This window comes from Leptodactylus fuscus, chromosome 1, assembly GCF_031893055.1.
Source record: "Leptodactylus fuscus isolate aLepFus1 chromosome 1, aLepFus1.hap2, whole genome shotgun sequence".
Classification (NCBI taxonomy): domain Eukaryota; kingdom Metazoa; phylum Chordata; class Amphibia; order Anura; family Leptodactylidae; genus Leptodactylus; species Leptodactylus fuscus.
This window is the reverse complement of record NC_134265.1, coordinates 318,115,801-318,135,438: the sequence shown is the minus strand read 5'-3', so window position 1 is coordinate 318,135,438 and position 19,638 is coordinate 318,115,801.

Below are 19,638 nucleotides of genomic sequence, written 5' to 3'. Positions count from 1 at the left end.
CAATTTATGGCATCAAAACATGTCATTGACCAGAAGAGAGTAAAAACAGGAAATGTTTGAGATCCTTATAATCCTTTAATATCTTATTTTACACCCACATTTAATCCGTACTAATATTCTGTTGTTGTGTTTAATATTTGGGGGAATGCCAAAGTGTTGACAAGGAAGAAGATATTACATGAAAGCTTTCAGAGACTGGATTTACTGTTATGTCATCATTATTTTATTTCAACACTGGCTGGGCTTTGGACCAAAGACACTATCTAAGTCATATCTATCTATCTGTCTATCTATCTATCTATCTATCTATCTATCTATCTATCTATGATCAATCAATCTGACATCTATTTATGCTCAGTCAACCTATGATCAGTTGATCTGTTATCTAATCTAACAGCACTACCAGACATTGTGGTAATCGCATGTGGTCACATTGACAGGCCACCCGTGGTAGCAAATCACAGAACCAGCTTGTCTGATTGTTACTAGCAAACTAATTCTATGATGAGCTGCAGGAAGTTTAGGATTTGGCCATACCCTGTCTCATGTCTTGCCACACACATTCTATCCATTCTAATTCCTTACCATTACGTTAATGTTCTCTGTCTCTACTTCTCCCATGGTCTATAATGCAGACCCTCTGTTTTGTGCATGAAACCAACACTCGAGCGAAACCCCCCCAAAATAAATCAACATCCAACTGAAATCAATTGCGACCCACTGTCGGACAAAAAGAAAGTCCATTAGGCTCGGTTCACAACTGTGTTTCCGTATGGGGAGTCCGCTTGGGACTAGACTATAATGGTGTCCATGTGGGCCCCGCCATGTTTTTTCCATGTGGGCAACAATACAAAATTTTGTATTTATTTGCAGCAAATGAGAAATCGTCAAAATAATAAAACAGAAGCCACGCTGTCAGACCTCAAATAATGCAAAGAAAACAAGTTCATATTCATTTAGAAACAACAATACTAATGTTTTAACTCGGGAAGATCAGAAATCAATATTTGGTGGAATAACCATGATTTTTAATCCCAGCTTTCATGCGTCTTGGCTTTCCACCAGTCTTCCACACTGCTTTTGGGTGACCTTATGCCACTCCCGGCACAAAAACTGAAGCAGTTCTTTGTTTGATGGCTAATGACTATCCATCTTCCTCTTGATTACATTCCAGAGGTTTTCAATGGGGCTCAGGTCTGGAGATTGGGCTGGCCAGGACAGGCTCCTTCATCCCACATTGATTGACCTAGCTGTGTGGCATGGCGCATTGTCCTGCTGGAAAAACCTGAGCAGAAGGAAGCAAGTGTTTTTCCAGGATAACCTTGTATGCAGCTTGATTCATATGTCCTTCACAAAGATTAACCTGCCCAATTCAAGCCTTGCTGAAGCATCCCCAGATCATCTCAGATCCTCCACCAAATTTCACAGTGGGTGCAAGACACTGTGCCTTGTATGCCTCTCCAGGTGTCCGTCTAACCAATAGATGACCTGGTGTTGGGCAAAGCTGAAAATTAGACTAATCAGAAAAGATTACCTTACTCCAGTCCTCTATGGTCCAATCATTATGGTCTTTGGCAAACTTCAGCCTTGCTCTCCTTCGCTTCTCATTGATGAAAGGCTTCCTTCTGCTCAGGCAATGTTCCCCAACTCTGAGGACTGGTTTTTCCAGCAGGACAATGCGCCATGTCAAACAATCAATCAATGTGTGGATGAAGGAGCACCACATCAAGACCCTGTCATGGCCAGCCCAATCTCCAGACCTGAACCCCATTGAAAACCTCTGGAAAGTAAACAAGAGGAAGATGGATAGTCATGAGCCATCAAACAAAGAAGAACTGCTTACATTTTTGTGCCGGGAGTGGCATAAGGTCACCCAAAAGCAGTGTGAAAGACTGATGGAAATCATGCCAAGACGCATGAAAGCTGGGATTAAAAATCATGGTTATTCCATCAAATATTAATTTCTTATCTTCCTGAGTTAAAACATTAGTATTGTTTCTAAATGAATATGGACTTGTTTTCTTTGCATTATTTGAGCTCTGACAGTGTGGCTTCTATTTTATTATTTTGACTATTTCTCATTTGCTGCAAATAAATACAAATTTTTTTGCTTTGAATTTAGGAGACATGTCAGTAGTTTGTATAATAAAAGAACAATGTACATTTTACTCAAAAATATACCATTTGTAAGCCGATGGCTGGTCAGGTAATGGAGAGGGTGTACATCTCACCCAGACTACTCAGGTGGGTGAGATGAGACACTCCAGAAAGAACATTTCTCAGCAGATAACTATTGTCTGCTGAGGGTTATCTCAGAGTTCCAGTTACTGGGCTGGATTTTTAGGAATGGCAGGTAGGTAGTGGGACCTGTCATTCCACCCCCCTCCAGTCCACACTTTTGGGATGTTCCAGCAGTGACTCAGCTGCAGAGAGTCTCCTCGTCAAGGAGGCTTAAGAAGCCACCTCCAACAGCAGACTTTTGGCAGAGCTTGGCTGGAGAGCCAAGAGAGAGGTCATATTTTTGGAGCTGTGTCCTGAGTGATTCAACTGGCTTTTGATTTCTGTGATTCTAGGTGAGGTAACCTATTCTATGTTTAGTTAGAGCCTAGCCAGGCAGGGATTTATTTTTGTATTGTTTCCTTTTGTTGCTGCACTATATTTTTGAGTGAAAATAAACTCTACCTTTGTTGTGGACTAAAGAAACTGGACTTGTGTGTCTATGCCACCCCACCTAACAACCCCAGACCCTGACACATTGAAGAGAAAAATCAGAGAAACTGAAAATTTTGCAGTGGTCTCTTAATTTTTTCCAGAGCGCTGTATTCATCTAATCTATCATTACTAGAGATGAGCGAACACTAAAATGTTCGAGGTTCGAAATTCGATTCGAACAGCCGCTCACTGTTCGAGTGTTCGAATGGGTTTCGAACCCCATTATAGTCTATGGGGAACATAAACTCGTTAAGGGGGAAACCCAAATTCGTGTCTGGAGGGTCACCAAGTCCACTATGACACCCCAGGAAATGATACCAACACCCTGGAATGACACTGGGACAGCAGGGGAAGCATGTCTGGGGGCATAAAAGTCACTTTATTTCATGGAAATCCCTGTCAGTTTGCGATTTTCGCAAGCTAACTTTTCCCCATAGAAATGCATTGGCCAGTGCTGATTGGCCAGAGTACGGAACTCGACCAATCAGCGCTGGCTCTGCTGGAGGAGGCGGAGTCTAAGATAGCTCCACACCAGTCTCCATTCAGGTCCGACCTTAGACTCCGCCTCCTCCGGCAGAGCCAGCGCTGATTGGCCGAAGGCTGGCCAATGCATTCCTATGCGAATGCAGACTTAGCAGTGCTGAGTCAGTTTTGCTCAACTACACATCTGATGCACACTCGGCACTGCTACATCAGATGTAGCAATCTGATGTAGCAGAGCCGAGGGTGCACTAGAACCCCTGTGCAAACTCAGTTCACGCTAATAGAATGCATTGGCCAGCGCTGATTGGCCAATGCATTCTATTAGCCCGATGAAGTAGAGCTGAATGTGTGTGCTAAGCACACACATTCAGCACTGCTTCATCACGCCAATACAATGCATTAGCCAGTGCTGATTGGCCAGAGTACGGAATTCGGCCAATCAGCGCTGGCTCTGCTGGAGGAGGCGGAGTCTAAGATCGCTCCACACCAGTCTCCATTCAGGTCCGACCTTAGACTCCGCCTCCTCCGGCAGAGCCAGCGCTGATTGGCCGAAGGCTGGCCAATGCATTCCTATGCGAATGCAGAGACTTAGCAGTGCTGAGTCAGTTTTGCTCAACTACACATCTGATGCACACTCGGCACTGCTACATCAGATGTAGCAATCTGATGTAGCAGAGCCGAGGGTGCACTAGAACCCCTGTGCAAACTCAGTTCACGCTAATAGAATGCATTGGCCAGCGCTGATTGGCCAATGCATTCTATTAGCCCGATGAAGTAGAGCTGAATGTGTGTGCTAAGCACACACATTCAGCACTGCTTCATCACGCCAATACAATGCATTAGCCAGTGCTGATTGGCCAGAGTACGGAATTCGGCCAATCAGCGCTGGCTCTTCTGGAGGAGGCGGAGTCTAATGTCGGACCTGAATGGAGACTGGTGTGGAGCGATCTTAGACTCCGCCTCCTCCAGCAGAGCCAGCGCTGATTGGTCGAGTTCCGTACTCTGGCCAATCAGCGCTGGCCAATGCATTCTATTAGCCCGATGAAGTAGAGCTGAATGTGTGTGCTTAGCACACACATTCAGCTCTACTTCATCAGGCTAATAGAATACATTGGCCAATCAGCGCTGGCCAATGCATTCTATTAGCTTGATGAAGCAGAGTGTGCACAAGGGTTCAAGCGCACCCTCGGCTCTGATGTAGCAGAGCTGAGGGTGCACAAGGGTTCAAGTGCACCCTCGGCTCTCCTACATCAGAGCCGAGGGTGCGCTTGAACCCTTGTGCAGCCTCAGCTCTGCTACATCAGAGCCGAGGGTGCGCTTGAACCCTTGTGCACACTCTGCTTCATCAAGCTAATAGAATGCATTGGCCAGCGCTGATTGGCCAGAGTACGGAATTCGGCCAATCAGCGCTGGCTCTGCTGGAGGAGGCGGAGTCTAAGATCGCTCCACACCAGTCTCCATTCAGGTCCGACCTTAGACTCCGCCTCCTCCAGCAGAGCCAGCGCTGATTGGCCGAATTCCGTACTCTGGCCAATCAGCACTGGCTAATGCATTGTATTGGCGTGATGAAGCAGTGCTGAATGTGTGTGCTTAGCACACACATTCAGCTCTACTTCATCGGGCTAATAGAATGCATTGGCCAATCAGCGCTGGCCAATGCATTCTATTAGCGTGAACTGAGTTTGCACAGGGGTTCTAGTGCACCCTCGGCTCTGCTACATCAGATTGCTACATCTGATGTAGCAGTGCCGAGTGTGCATCAGATGTGTAGTTGAGCAAAACTGACTCAGCACTGCTAAGTCTGCATTCGCATAGGAATGCATTGGCCAGCCTTCGGCCAATCAGCGCTGGCTCTGCCGGAGGAGGCGGAGTCTAAGGTCGGACCTGAATGGAGACTGGTGTGGAGCTATCTTAGACTCCGCCTCCTCCAGCAGAGCCAGCGCTGATTGGTCGAGTTCCGTACTCTGGCCAATCAGCACTGGCCAATGCATTCTATTAGCCCGATGAAGTAGAGCTGAATGTGTGTGCTTAGCACACACATTCAGCTCTACTTCATCAGGCTAATAGAATACATTGACCAATCAGCGCTGGCCAATGCATTCTATTAGCTTGATGAAGCAGAGTGTGCACAAGGGTTCAAGCGCACCCTCGGCTCTGATGTAGCAGAGCTGAGGGTGCACAAGGGTTCAAGTGCACCCTCGGCTCTCCTACATCAGAGCCGAGGGTGCGCTTGAACCCTTGTGCAGCCTCGGCTCTGCTACATCAGAGCCGAGGGTGCGCTTGAACCCTTGTGCACACTCTGCTTCATCAAGCTAATAGAATGCATTGGCCAGCACTGATTGGCCAGAGTACGGAATTCGGCCAATCAGCGCTGGCCAATGCATCCCTATGGGAAAAAGTTTATCTCACAAAAATCACAATTACACACCCGATAGAGCCCCAAAAAGTTATTTTTAATAACATTCCCCCCTAAATAAAGGTTATCCCTAGCTATCCCTGCCTGTACAGCTATCCCTGTCTCATAGTCACAAAGTTCACATTCTCATATGACCCGGATTTGAAATCCACTATTCGTCTAAAATGGAGGTCACCTGATTTCGGCAGCCAATGACTTTTTCCAATTTTTTTCAATGCCCCCGGTGTCGTAGTTCCTGTCCCACCTCCCCTGCGCTGTTATTGGTGCAAAAAAGGCGCCAGGGAAGGTGGGAGGGGAATCGAATTTTGGCGCACTTTACCACGTGGTGTTCGATTCGATTCGAACATGGCGAACACCCTGATATCCGATCGAACATGTGTTCGATAGAACACTGTTCGCTCATCTCTAATCATTACACTTAGGGTACACTTCTGGTGCTGACAATTTGGGATGCATAAAACATATTGAATAAACTTTTATTAACAGTATACGTGGGGGATGACAATGATAATTGAATTTTTTTCACATTTACTATGTGAGATACATAATGGTTTTTTTTGAAGCTCTGCTCCCATTGAAATAAATCAAACCTGAGTTATACAGGGCAAGGAACTATCTGCTTCCAGCTCCATTCACTGTATAGAACAGGAATAGAACACAACCCCGAACTGCTGATCAGTGCTATCGGCCCTCCTGTCAATCAGATATTTATGGCCTATTCTACGGGTAGGCCACAAATAAATCATGGACAACCCCTTTATCTTAAATTTTTTTTTTTTAGGGAGGAGTGGATGAAAAAATATGGAATTCACCACGTGGTTTATATAATGTTATTGTTTAGGTTGATACCAAATTTATATTTATTTTAGTTAGCATGTATGCTTTCTGTATCAAGAGTTCTGTTTTATTCTATTATAGAAACGGACCGCAATGGAGACTGCTGTGGTCTGATCTTAGACTCCGCCTCCTCACAGACGAACCTCCGGCAGAACCAGCGTTGATTGGCTGAATGCTGTACACTGGCCAATCAATGCTGGTCAATTCATTCCTATGAGAAAAAGTCCGCTCCCTCGTAACATCAAGCTGCCAGCTCTCCTGGCTAGCAAGGACAAGCCTGCTGCAGAACCAGCGCTGATTTGCCGAATGCTATACATAGCATTCGGCCAATCAACGCTGGTTCTGAATCGAATATTTACTGCAAATAGCTAGTAGTATTCAATCGAGTACAAGTATTTCGAATACCGTAGTATTCGATCTAATACCTACTCGATCGAATACTACTCGCTCATCTCTAGTCGTGGGTAATAGAGGTGGCTACACCCTGTTATCTCGGCCACTGATGACACTCCACATAAACCCATTCCCTTGTCCACACCCCGACTGATATCTTTATAACTGCAGTCCAAAGAAGTCCATGCAAATTCCTTGAGACGTGGAAATGTTCAGAATTCTTTTTAATCTGCTGCACTTTGCACGGAACAGTAAGTTTATCACCTTTCTTCTTTAACTAACCATACCGTTAATGTGTCTAGGGCAGTAAAGCAGTAAACACCTCAACATCATTATTCATGTTTATGGAGAGTTATTTCAAGAACACTGACCTTAGCTAAGGTGACAGCTGCTGAGAAGGGGATGAGGACTTTTTTGTTCGCAGAATAAGGTGATCCAGATTCTTCTTGAAAATCTAAAACTGAGAAGGGCTCTAATTAGAGACGAGCAAACACTAAAATGTCCGAGGTTCGAAATCCGATTCGAACAGCACACTGTTTGACTGTTCGAATGGATTTCGAACCCCATTATAGTCTATGGGGGAAATGCTCGTTTCAGGGGTACGCAAAATTCGATAAAATTATACTTACCAAGTCCACGAGTGACGGTCGGGCTGGATTCTCCTTGAAGTCTTCTCCCGGCGCAGCGCCTAGGCAGAGCCGACTGCCGGATGCCTAGCCAGAGTGAATTCCAGCCGGAAGATGCCGCGGGGACGCTGCACAGAGAAGACTTCTAAAGGTAAGAGAAGAACCAGCGTTGATTGGCAATGTATAGCATTCTGCCAATCAACATTGGTTCTGCATCGAACCTTAAACTTCGAACAGCTAGTAGTGTTCGATCGAGTACGAGTATTTCGAATACCGTAGTATTCGATCGACCACCTACTCGATCAAACACTACTCGCTCATCTCTAGCTCTAATGGCTGTACCCTAAATAAAGTGAATTAACAAAAGAGAAATCTAAATCCCATTAATATTTGGTGTGACCTTTGCCCTTCACCTTCCATCACTTCTTCTAGATACACTTGCAGACAGTTTTTGAAGGAACTTGGCAGGGAGGTTGTTCCCGCCATCTTGGAGAACTAAGCACAGATCTTCTGTAGATGTAAGCTTGCTCCAATACTTCTGTCTCTTCATGTAATCCCAGACAGACTGGATGAGGATGAGATCAGGGCTCTGTGGGGGCCATATCATTACTTCCAAGACTCCTCCTCCCAAAGGCAAAGGTCACACCAAATATTGATTTGATTTAGATTTCTCTTTTGCTCATTCACTTTTATTTTTTTCAATTGACAAAAATAAACTTTTAGCCCTTCCATTATTGAAAAAATTCTTACTTTGTATGATTTCCGCACCCCACATCAGCCTAAAATTTTGCACATTATTGTATATTCAATAAGCTGGAGACCTAGATTTGGAGTGCATATATTTTTTTTACAGAAAAATATTAAGCTGTGTTTACAAACAGAAAACACGACATAGTGCCAAATACATCACGTCACCGCTGATCCCTATTTACTGCTCTGAATTAGTTTACGTTCACATCATCCTCGTTTGCAGATTCTTTCTTAATTGATGGGAAAAACAGGACAGCATGCAGCACTATTTTATCTGCTAGAACAATGTAAACCATAGAGGAACTTGGTTAACCCCTAGGTAAGACAGTGGGTCTCGGGCATTGTGTTGTCTGCCATGCAACAGATCTGACACAACATCAAACTTTTTGTTCAGCACCTCTTTTCCAGTCCTCTATGTGAGTCTTTATTTAATTTTATCCAATAATGGTAAGCCCATATACCCATGTGACTATGACCACTGTTGGGAGAACACCCCAGGGAATAGATGTTGCTGGTTTCCAAATCTGGGAAAGCTGTGTACGAGCGCTCGTAAAATCACAGGCACAGACATACACTCAGATGCTGTATGCAAAGTGATCTAATTTAATAGGATGACATATACAAAATGGAGTATATAGAGATACATGACTATACTTGCCCCTCACACCACCAATTACTCATCTCAACGGTACATAGCACAGGACCACTGAGGCTAGTGACTGGCCGCAGCAGTCACATGGTATACAAGTAAACAAAAACTGTCTGGAAGGACCAGATTGGCGGCACAGAAACCATTTCCTGAAATTCATTCAATTTTTTTTTTATATATATTTTGTTATGCGCCTTTAAAATCTACAAGCAAAACCATACTCCAGAATTGTGCTTATCTATATACTTATCAAAATGGAAAAATTCATAGGTGAATAAAAAAACAAGCTCCAACTAATGGCACAAAGGTCAGGGCAACAGAAAATAAAACCACAGAATTTCCGAAATATTATGAATCTCTGGATAACCTTGGACTTTGACACTCCTGTGCTAAACGCCCACACACGCAGGTTTCCAATAAACTCTTCCATACAGATGTGTCCTTCCTTAACTCACCTTTTGACTTAAGTTTTGCCTCTGTTTCTGTTGTTTTGGTCCTTGGGTGGACTAGTAAATCAGACACAATCAGATTTGTTCTATGATGGATACAAACAGAGCCCAATAGACCCTATTGACTATAATATTCAATCTGGTGCTGATGCGTTTCCATTTCTTTTACTGAAATTGCTGGATGAAAAAGTTGGGCTTGCAGGACCTTTCCATCCATCAATTTCCAACAGACACAGTGACAGGGACTCGGACACAGATGTGAACCCAGCCTTAGTGGAAGATAGGCCCACACTGAAGAAGGTGATGATCTGTTGACTACAGATGGATCTCAATAAATAAGAATATCTTTGAAAAAAATAATTTCTTTCACTAATTTCAAAAAATGAACTGCTTATTTTTTCTAGATTCATTACACACAAAGTTTTCCCCCTACGCCCAACAGCAGCACAACTGGGGTATTCCTGCCCCTAATGAGCTGTTAGGACAGGTGTAATTTTTAATTAACTAACAGCTTTTGACCCCTATAAGAGGCCGGAAGTCATGCTCCTCCCTTGTGTTTTTTTCTGTCCTGTGGGACAGGACAGGTGGTAGGGGGAGCAGGGGTTCTGACCTCTCATAGGGGTCTGCTACTCTCTCTCCCCTCTCCTTCTTACCTGACAAGCGGAAGACTTTGCTATATTTTTCCTTTCTTTTTGCTTTTCTGAGCCTCTGCTGCTTCCTCCCCCGCCGGGGGAGCCCGCCGGCTCATGCGTGCACCTGGAGTGCTGCCGCGCCGGAGCCGGGCTTCCCTGTGCGGCTAGGACCCTTTCTCCTGGGAACCGTTTTTTGGTTCCCCAGATCCGCCACCCTACTCATCCGCCGCGCATGCGCAGTATGCGGTTCGCGCGGCGGGCGAACGAAACCCCCTGGAGACGAGCGGATGCCGGGGTTCCTGAGGGGGGGCCCCTCCAGTTTCTGGGGATCCTGTCAGTATTGAGGGGCCCCCCCTCTGTGAGTTTTTGCCTTTACCCCCCAAAAAGATTGCCCCAAAGAAGGAAGGGGCGTGCCCTTTTTTTAGTCCCGCCCCCTCCAAAACCATCTTTCAGTGCCTGTTGCTCCGGTTACTGGCACCTCAACTAGAGAAGCTCCTTGGTCAATTTGTCCTAGAAAGCAGCTCCGTTGATTCAGGTTTGGGGGAGGCGGCCAGGGGGAAGGGGTGGTAGCGGTTCCCACTATGGGAGGGCAAAGGTTGTTAGTATTCTTTTTCTTTGTTCTTTCTCAGAATGTCTTCTTCTTCCTCCTCTACTGTTCCTCCTCGGAGGAAGGCCGTGGCAAAAAGGAAACATCTTTCATGCGCTACCTGCAGAGTCCCACTGCCTGACGACTCCCAGTTTTGTTTTTGTCCAGGATGTAGAGCCCCCCCTTCTGAGGCAACCCCCATGCGGGAGATGGTATCCTGGGTGAAGGGCTTCGTCCAGGACTCCATGAAAAGGATGGAGTCCTCAGCCAAAAGACCACGACTGGACTGCGAGTTGTCCCTTCCGCCCCTGGAGAACCTGCGCCTTAGGGACGTGGAGTCATCATCCGATTCTGAGGAGGAAAAGGAGATCTTCCCCTTAGAGAAGATGTCCAGGGTGTTCAAGACACTTAGGATCAGAGACTGGGAAGGTGGTGAAGGCCCAAGTCGAAGGTCTCGTACCTTCAGACCGTCCTCGGAAATGCTTCGCCTGATGGAGAGCGAATGGAGGCACCCGGAAAAACCCTTTGTGCCATCCAAGCGATTTAAGACCTTATTCCCGGTCCCTGAGGGTCAGCTAAAGGCGTGGGGTCCTCTGCCGAAGGTTGACGTCGCTGTGGCGAAGCTGTCAAGGCGCACTGTCCTCCCGACAGAGGACGGGTCGAGTCTCAAGGATCCGATGGATCGTCAGGTGGAAGGATCACTGAGACGAGTCTATTCGGCCTCCTCGGCCCGGGCCTCCCTGGGCATGGTTGCGAACGAGGTGGCCACTGGTCTGCGGGCAGAGCTCTCGTCACTTGCCAAGGACATAGATTCCGGAGTGGATTGAGATGACCTCCTGGCAACAATGTCGGACATCTCTCTGCTGGTGGATCATCTGACGGAGGCGACCCATTTTCAGACCCGTCTGGCCGCCAGATCTATGGCACTGGCTACTGCTGCTCGCCGGCCCTTGTGGCTGAAGCCCTGGAAGACTGACCTCACCTCCAAGAATAGCCTGTGTGGTCTCCCCTTTGAGCTGGGACGGCTGTTCGGGAGGGAGCTCGACCGGATTATGGAATCTCTGGCCGACTCCAAAGGCAAGAATTTGCCACGGCCCCTTGAAGGTCGGAGTCCCTCCTTTTGAGGAAGAGGCACCTCCAGAAGAGGAACTAGAGGCCAGCGACGATCCGGCAGAGGTAGAGGTCGGGGCTCCTCTCGTAAACGTAAGGGCACCTCCTTCTAATACTTCCACCCTACCTCCCCTCTCCTCGCCCCCGGGGTGGGCAGCCGTCTTTCCCACTATGTGGATGCCTGGCGCCAGAATATTCGGGACCCCTGGGTCATCCAGACGATCCAGGAAGGCTATAAAATTAATTTTGTTGCCCAGCCGCCAGAGAAGATGGTAAGAACCCGCCCTCTTCAGGGCCCCAAACAACTTCATCTGGAGAAATTGATTCAGGAGTACGTGGACAAAGCCGCGCTGGAGGTGGTTCCTCGCGCAGATCAAGGCACAGGCATCTATTCTCCAGTCTTCTTGGTCCCCAAGTCATCAGGCGAGTGGCGTATGATCATCAATCTCAGGTATCTGAATCGCTTTATCCGCAGGCTGTGGTTTCGCATGGAGACCATCAGGTCAGTGCTACCTTTCATGCGCCCTGGAGATCACTTCGTCACTCTGGACCTGAAGGATGCCTACCTCCACGTACCCATCTTTCCGGCACACTGAAAGTTCCTAGGGATTGCCGTATACATAGAAGGGAAAGAGGCGCACTTCCAGTTCGCAGCCCTCCCGTTCGGCATATCCTCCGCCCCCCACACCTTCACAAAGGTCATAGCTCCGGTCGCTGCCGCCCTGCGCCTTCAAGGCATATTCATAGTCCCGTACCTGGACGACTGGCTTCTGAAGGCTCATTCAAAGGAGGTTCTTACCACGCAGGTCCAGACCGTTGTAGCTCTACTAGACAGGCTGGGGTGGCTGGTAAACTGGCAGAAGTCAGTAATGGTGCCATCAACACGAGTTCAGTTCCTGGGACTTATTCTAGACTCTCTCAACATGACGGTCTCTCTACCCTCTCCTCACAAAAGGAAAATTGCTCGGCAGCACATCATTTGTCTTCTACATGGAAGGTCACCATCAGGACGGCTATGAAGGTCCTTGGATTGATGTCTTCTACCCTAGATGCAGTTCCTTGGGCCCTATGGCATATGCGCCCTCTACAGAACGAGATCTTGAGAGTCTGGAATCACAGTCCTTCAGGTTTACAGAAGCCAATCCAGTTAACCATCAGCACCCGGCAAACCTTGCCCTGGTGGACCCATCTGCGAGATGGGAAGTCCTCGGTCCAGCCCGCCTGGACCCTGTTGACTACAGATGCCTCCCTCACAGGCTGGGGAGCTCATCTGGGGGAGACCCCGGTTCAAGGTACATGGAATCAGCAGGAGAGGACGCACTCATCCAACTGTCGAGAGCTTACCACAGTTCATCGAGCCCTTCTGTCATTTGCACCACTTCTACGAAGGAAAGCGGTCAAAGTAAGATCAGACAATCTGACGACAGTCCACTATATCAACAAGCAGGGAGGAACCAGGTCCCCCTCACTCCTGCAAGTCACCAACCTGATCTTCTCCTGGGCAGAACGGAACCTCTCCCAGCTGGCCATGGTACATATCCAGGGCCGCCTGAACATCCTAGCGGATCAACTCAGCAGAGGCCGCCCGACCGCAGGCGAATGTTCCTTGAATCAGGACATCTTCCACTACCTGACCAGGAGGTGGGGTCTCCCCGAGGTGGATCTGATGGCCACCCAACACAATGCCAAAGTAGAAAGGTTTTGCTCCCTGTACCGGGAAGACAACCCTTTGGCTGTGGATGCCCTGTCAATACCATGGAGGTTCGAACTGGCATACGTGTTCCCTCCCATCCCGATGATCCCAAAGGTATTGGCGAAACTCAGGCAGGACCAGACTTCGGCAATAGTGATCATGCCATTCTGGCCAAAAAGGGCATGGTTCACCGACCTCATCCTTATGAGTCGGGGGAACTACTGGAGGCTTCCACCAGTCAGGAACCTGGTGTCACTGAACGTGCCTGGGCCTAGACAAATTCAACCTCACTGCCTGGAGGTTAACCGCGCCATACGCGCAGACAGAGGATTGTCCCAGGGAGTGCTAAGTACCTTAGCCCATTCAAGAGCAGAGGCAACCAATCAGAGCTACCAAAGGATCGCTGGGATATTCCGAGATTGGTGTACAGGCAGCCACCGCGATCCAGACAGAGATGCAGTCCTAGAGTTCTTACAGAACGGTCTGGAGAGAGGACTAGCACCTGCCACCCTCAAGGTTCAAGTGTCAGCTCTATCTGCTCTCCTGGAGACACAGTTATCACAAGATCCTCTTGTCAAACAGTTCCTTAGGGGGGCTGCCAGGCTCCGCCCCCAGGTACGGCCCCCTGTCCCCAGGTGGGACCTGGCCGCGGTTCTACAAGGGCTATGTGCGCCCCCCTTCGAACCATTATCTGAAGTGGACTGGAAGTACCTGTCATTTAAGGTGACTTTCCTGCTGGCTATAACCTCCCCTAAGAGGGTTGGCGAATTGCAGGCCCTAGCGGCCTCCGAACCTTTCATAACCTTCTTCCCTGACAGGGTACAGCTAAGGTTCGTTCCGGAATTTTTACCAAAGGTACCAACACTTCAGAACACCAATCAGGTGATCACCTTACCGGGCTTCTTTCCCTCTCCTGCTACGGAGCAGGAGGAGAAGCTACACACACTGGATCTGGTAAGAGCACTACGTATTTTCCTAGACCGTACAGCACCATTCCGAAGATCAGAGAATCTTCTGGTTAATGTGTTTGGCCACAATAGAGGCGCTAAAGCATCAAAGGTAACCCTGTCGAGATGGATCAGAGAAGCTATCAGCTGTTCCCTTTGGGCCCAGAATCTTCCTGTTCCAGATTTCTTACGAGCCCATGCCACCCGAGCAGTGGCGACATCATGGGCAGAGAGACGGTTCCTCTCTTTTATGTGCTGCAGCCTCTTGGAGCTCACAACTGACTTTTGTCAAACACTACAGATTGGACTGGCGTACGGCCGATGCTACATCATTTGGGCACTCCGTCTTGGCATCAGCCTGCCAGGAGGACCCGCCCTAGGGGAAACAATACTTGCTAAATCCCTAGTTGTGCTGCTGTTGGGCGTAGGGGGAAAGAAAGATTATGAATGATAATCTGTTTTCCCTTAGCCCAAACAGCAGCACAAGGCTCCCTCCCTAGGAGGTACTGTTGTACAGATTTTGTGTATGTGTGTGTAGCTCTTGGCATAAATTGCTCTCTGTATATCATACTTGTTACTAACACAAGGGAGGAGCAGGTCTTCCGGCCTCTTATAGGGGTCAAAAGCTGTTAGGTAATTAAAAATTCCACCTGTCCTAACAGTTCATTAGGGGCAGGAATACCCCAGTTGTGCTGCTGTTTGGGCTAAGGGAAAACAGATTATCATTCATAATCTTTCTTTAATGTTTGGGTTTTCATTACTTCACATATGTGAAGTATTTGGCAGATCCTTAAACTGCAAAATTAATTATGGGAAGTCATGAGAGCCAAATTTATCAGCTCCAGCAGACTTAAAAGAGACGTATCATATAGTTTCATTTTTACCAATAAAAACTAGATAGTGATTAATTTTCTTTTATTTTTATTTCCAGGTTGTAGATTTTTTTAAAAAAATTTGTACGTAAGGATTATTTTTTTAATATGTATAGCCAACATAGAAAATGTATAAAATGTATTGCATTGAATATATGTCTCATCACCAGGGGAGAACCTGCCCCTTTCGCCGCCTAAGGCGAACTACAGAAAGCCCCCCCCCCCGGGAGGAGGGGGCGGAGCGCGAAGGGGGTGGGGCGGAGCAAAGGAGCGGGGCTTAGTGGCGTTCGCAGGCAGGGAGACGTCCTGCTCTCTGCCTCAGCGTGAGAGGAGGCTGCTGGAGCAGCGCTGCTTCAACAGCCTCCCCAATCCACCGCTTGGTGCCAAGCCAGTCCAGGACTGGCTTAGGTAATCAAAAATGCCGCCCTCCCTGGGGCCCTGACATAGCGCCGCCTGAAGCGGTCACTTCAGGTAGCCTCATGGGAGGTGCGGCGCTGCTCATCACCATGGTCAGATTGTTTTTTTTCTTTACTGTTAAGACTCTAGCTCCACTGACAGATCTGTTTTTACCAATTTTTGGAACCACAGACAGACTCGATAATCATCTGAATGGGCCTTAAACCAAGTATGGGTTCTCAAAAAAAATTACTTTCAAGGTTGAGATCACGAGAGTCTGCTACGAATACATAGAGTGTACTTTTCATGATACTTCATCACCATCGTCCTCTTTATCACGGTGCTATACACTCATGTAGCTAGGTTAAAGGTTAATGTGGTGCAAGGTTTTTTTTTGTTAGGACCAGGTCCAAGATGATTGTTCCAAAATAATATAACACTCCTCTCTATGATTTTATGATCGCCAATATGTTTTATGTATGTTTTTATTGAAGTGAGGGTGTAATAACTGATGGCGATGACAGATTAGATATCAGATTGTAAGCATTTTATTACCATCGCTGACTAATAGTAACTGCTTTGAACTCAGTATTTGTTTATACAGGGCTAAATAAGCTGCAATATTGGATTTACTCTGAAGCGTCCTTGGTTTTTATAATAAAAGTGCCAGCCAATTTATGAAAATAAAGCATAGACATTGGCCAGATATGTTCATAGGGCTGAAATTTCTAAAAATTGAGCAAAAGCCAAAGTCTGGCAGGTAGAGTCATAAAGCAACTGTTGTTTTGCAGCCATGCTTTATATCAATAAATTTTGTGTCTGCGAAAAACAAAAGGTGTGGGGAGAAGTACATGTTTTGAGATTTTGCAGTTTATGGGGTTATAATGTCACTCCTTGAGGAGAGACTACCTTCTCAGGTGTGTGAAGTCTTACAAAAAGCCTTTTTAGCTCCTCTGGTCGGGATTATGGGAAAAATATGCAAATCTGTTTCCCAAGATGTAAATAGGGAAACAGTGCCTCTGTTTACTGCCCTCTAGGAGAAGCTCCCTTGAACATCATGCCTGACTTTCCAACAAGCCCTTGCTGCAATGACGCAGGATTTTGTCAGTATCCCAGCTGTGGACAGCGCTGTTTCAATCTGGTTGGATCTCTTCAGCACAGTCTAGGGAAAACTGACTTGGCAGAGGTGAGAGACTTTTAGACCAGGTTATGGGGATAATTCCGTCATTGAAGGCTCTTTTCTGTCTCTAGTCTGCAGAGGTTTTGGCAGTTATAGTTGCTATTTGGTAATTATTCTGTGCGATTTTGCCCCACAATATCAGAACAGAATGGATCTGGAAGCCATGTTGATGTGAATGCACTCGGATGTCATCTGACTGCATTCCGTGATCAACTCAACCTCCAACTTGAATGCACTCAGTCTTGTGCATGGACTCCTAAAGCTTTCACGAAGGCCAATACTGCTTCTTCTCTAGTGCTCTCATAGTTAGTACAGACGGAGAAAGAATATAGAATACAGAGGAGTTAACTATTCAGGTTTTTTTGTACCCAAAACAACTGCTTGTCTATTCACAAATCGAAATGTCTATCTATTTGGGCCAGTGTAGAGTAACAGAGAATAAGGCGCCGGTGAGCTGCTTTCTTTTGAGTCCATAGGGGTCTATGTGTTAGGCTATATGCACACAACCGTAGTGGTTAGAGATGAGCGAACAGTGTTCTATCGAACTCATGTTCGATCGGATATTAGGCTGTTCGGCATGTTCGAATCGAATCGAACACCGCGTGGTAAAGTGCGCCATTACTCGATTCCCCTCCCACCTTCCCTGGCGCCTTTTTTGCTCCAATAACAGCGCAGGGTAGGTGGGACAGGAACTACGACACCGGTGACGTTGAAAAAAGTAGGCAAAACCCATTGGCTGCCGAAAACATGTGACCTCTAATTTAAAAGAACAGCGCCGCCCAGCTTCGCGTCATTCTGAGCTTGCAATTCACCGAGGACGGAGGTTTCCGTCCAGTTAGCTAGGGGTTAGATTCTGGGTAGGCAGGGACAGGCTAGGATAGGAAGGAGAAGACAACCAACAGCTCTTATAAGAGCTAAATTCCAGGGAGAAGCTTGTCAGTGTAACGTGGCACTGACGGGCTCAATCGCCGCAACCCAGCTTTCCCAGGATCCTGAATGGAATACACTGTCAGTGTATTCCCGTATACCCGATATATACCCCCGATACCCGTTCCAACGGTGTGCCCCCCCACCTTCACCCCAGAAATACCCTGCAAGTCCCCTAGCAATATGATTGGGGCTATATACACCCACTATTTTTGCTACTGCCATATAGTGCCATTGTCTCACTGGGAATTCAAAGAATATATTGGGCTTACATATAACTTCAATTCCAGGGAGAAGCTTGTCAGTGTAACGTGGCACTGACGGGCTCAATCGCCGCAACCCAGCTTTCCCAGGATCCTGAATGGAACACACTGACAGTGTATTCCCGTATACCCCATATATACACCCCAAATCCCCGTTCCAACGGTGTGCCCCCCCACCTTCACCTCAGAAATACCCTGCAAGTCCCCTAGCAATAGAATTGGGGCTATATACACCCACAATTTTTGCTACTGGTATATAGTGCCATTGTCTGACTGGGAATTCAAAGAATATATTGGGGTGACGTGCACCCACAATTTTTGCTACTGCTATACAGTGCCATTGTCTCACTGGGAATTCAAAGAATATATGGGGGTTATGTGCACCCACAATTTTTAATACTGGTATACAGTGCCATTGTCTGACTGGGAATTCAAAGAATATATGGGGGTTACGTGCACCCACAATTTTTAATACTGCTATACAGTGCCATTGTCTGACTGGGAATTCAAAGAATATATGGGGGTTACGTGCACCCACAATTTTTAATACTGCTATACAGTTCCTTTGTCTCACTGGGAATTCAAAGAATATATGGGGGTTATGTGCACCCACAATTTTTAATACTGGTATACAGTGCCATTGTCTGACTGGGAATTCAAAGAATATATGGGGGTTACGTGCACCCACAATTTTTACTACTGGTATACAGTGCCATTGTCTCACTGGGAATTCAAAGAATATATGGGGGTTATGTGCACCCACAATTTTTACTACTGGTATACAGTGCCATTGTCTGACTGGGAATTCAAAGAATATATGGGGGTTATGTGCACCCACAATTTTTAATACTGGTATATAGTGCCATTGTCTGACTGGGAATTCAAAGAATATATTGGGGTTATGTGCACCCACAATTTTTACTACTGGTATATAGTGCCATTGTCTGACTGGGAATTCAAAGAATATATGGGGGTTATGTGCACCCACAATTTTTACTACTGGTATACAGTGCCATTGTCTGACTGGGAATTCAAAGAATATATGGGGGTTACGTGCACCCACAATTTTTAATACTGCTATACAGTTCCTTTGTCTCACTGGGAATTCAAAGAATATATGGGGGTTATGTGCACCCACAATTTTTAATACTGGTATACAGTGCCATTGTCTGACTGGGAATTCAAAGAATATATGGGGGTTATGTGCACCCACAATTTTTAATACTGGTATACAGTGCCATTGTCTGACTGGGAATTCAAAGAATATATGGGGGTTATGTGCACCCACAATTTTTAATACTGGTATACAGTGCCATTGTCTGACTGGGAATTCAAAGAATATATTGGGGTTATGTGCACCCACAATTTTTACTACTGGTATACAGTGCCATTGTCTGACTGGGAATTCAAAGAATATATGGGGGTTACGTGCACCCACAATTTTTAATACTGCTATACAGTTCCTTTGTCTCACTGGGAATTCAAAGAATATATGGGGGTTATGTGCACCCACAATTTTTAATACTGGTATACAGTGCCATTGTCTGACTGGGAATTCAAAGAATATATTGGGGTTATGTGCACCCACAATTTTTACTACTGGTATATAGTGCCATTGTCTGACTGGGAATTCAAAGAATATATTGGGGTTATGTGCACCCACAATTTTTACTACTGGTATACAGTGCCATTGTCTGACTGGGAATTCAAAGAATAT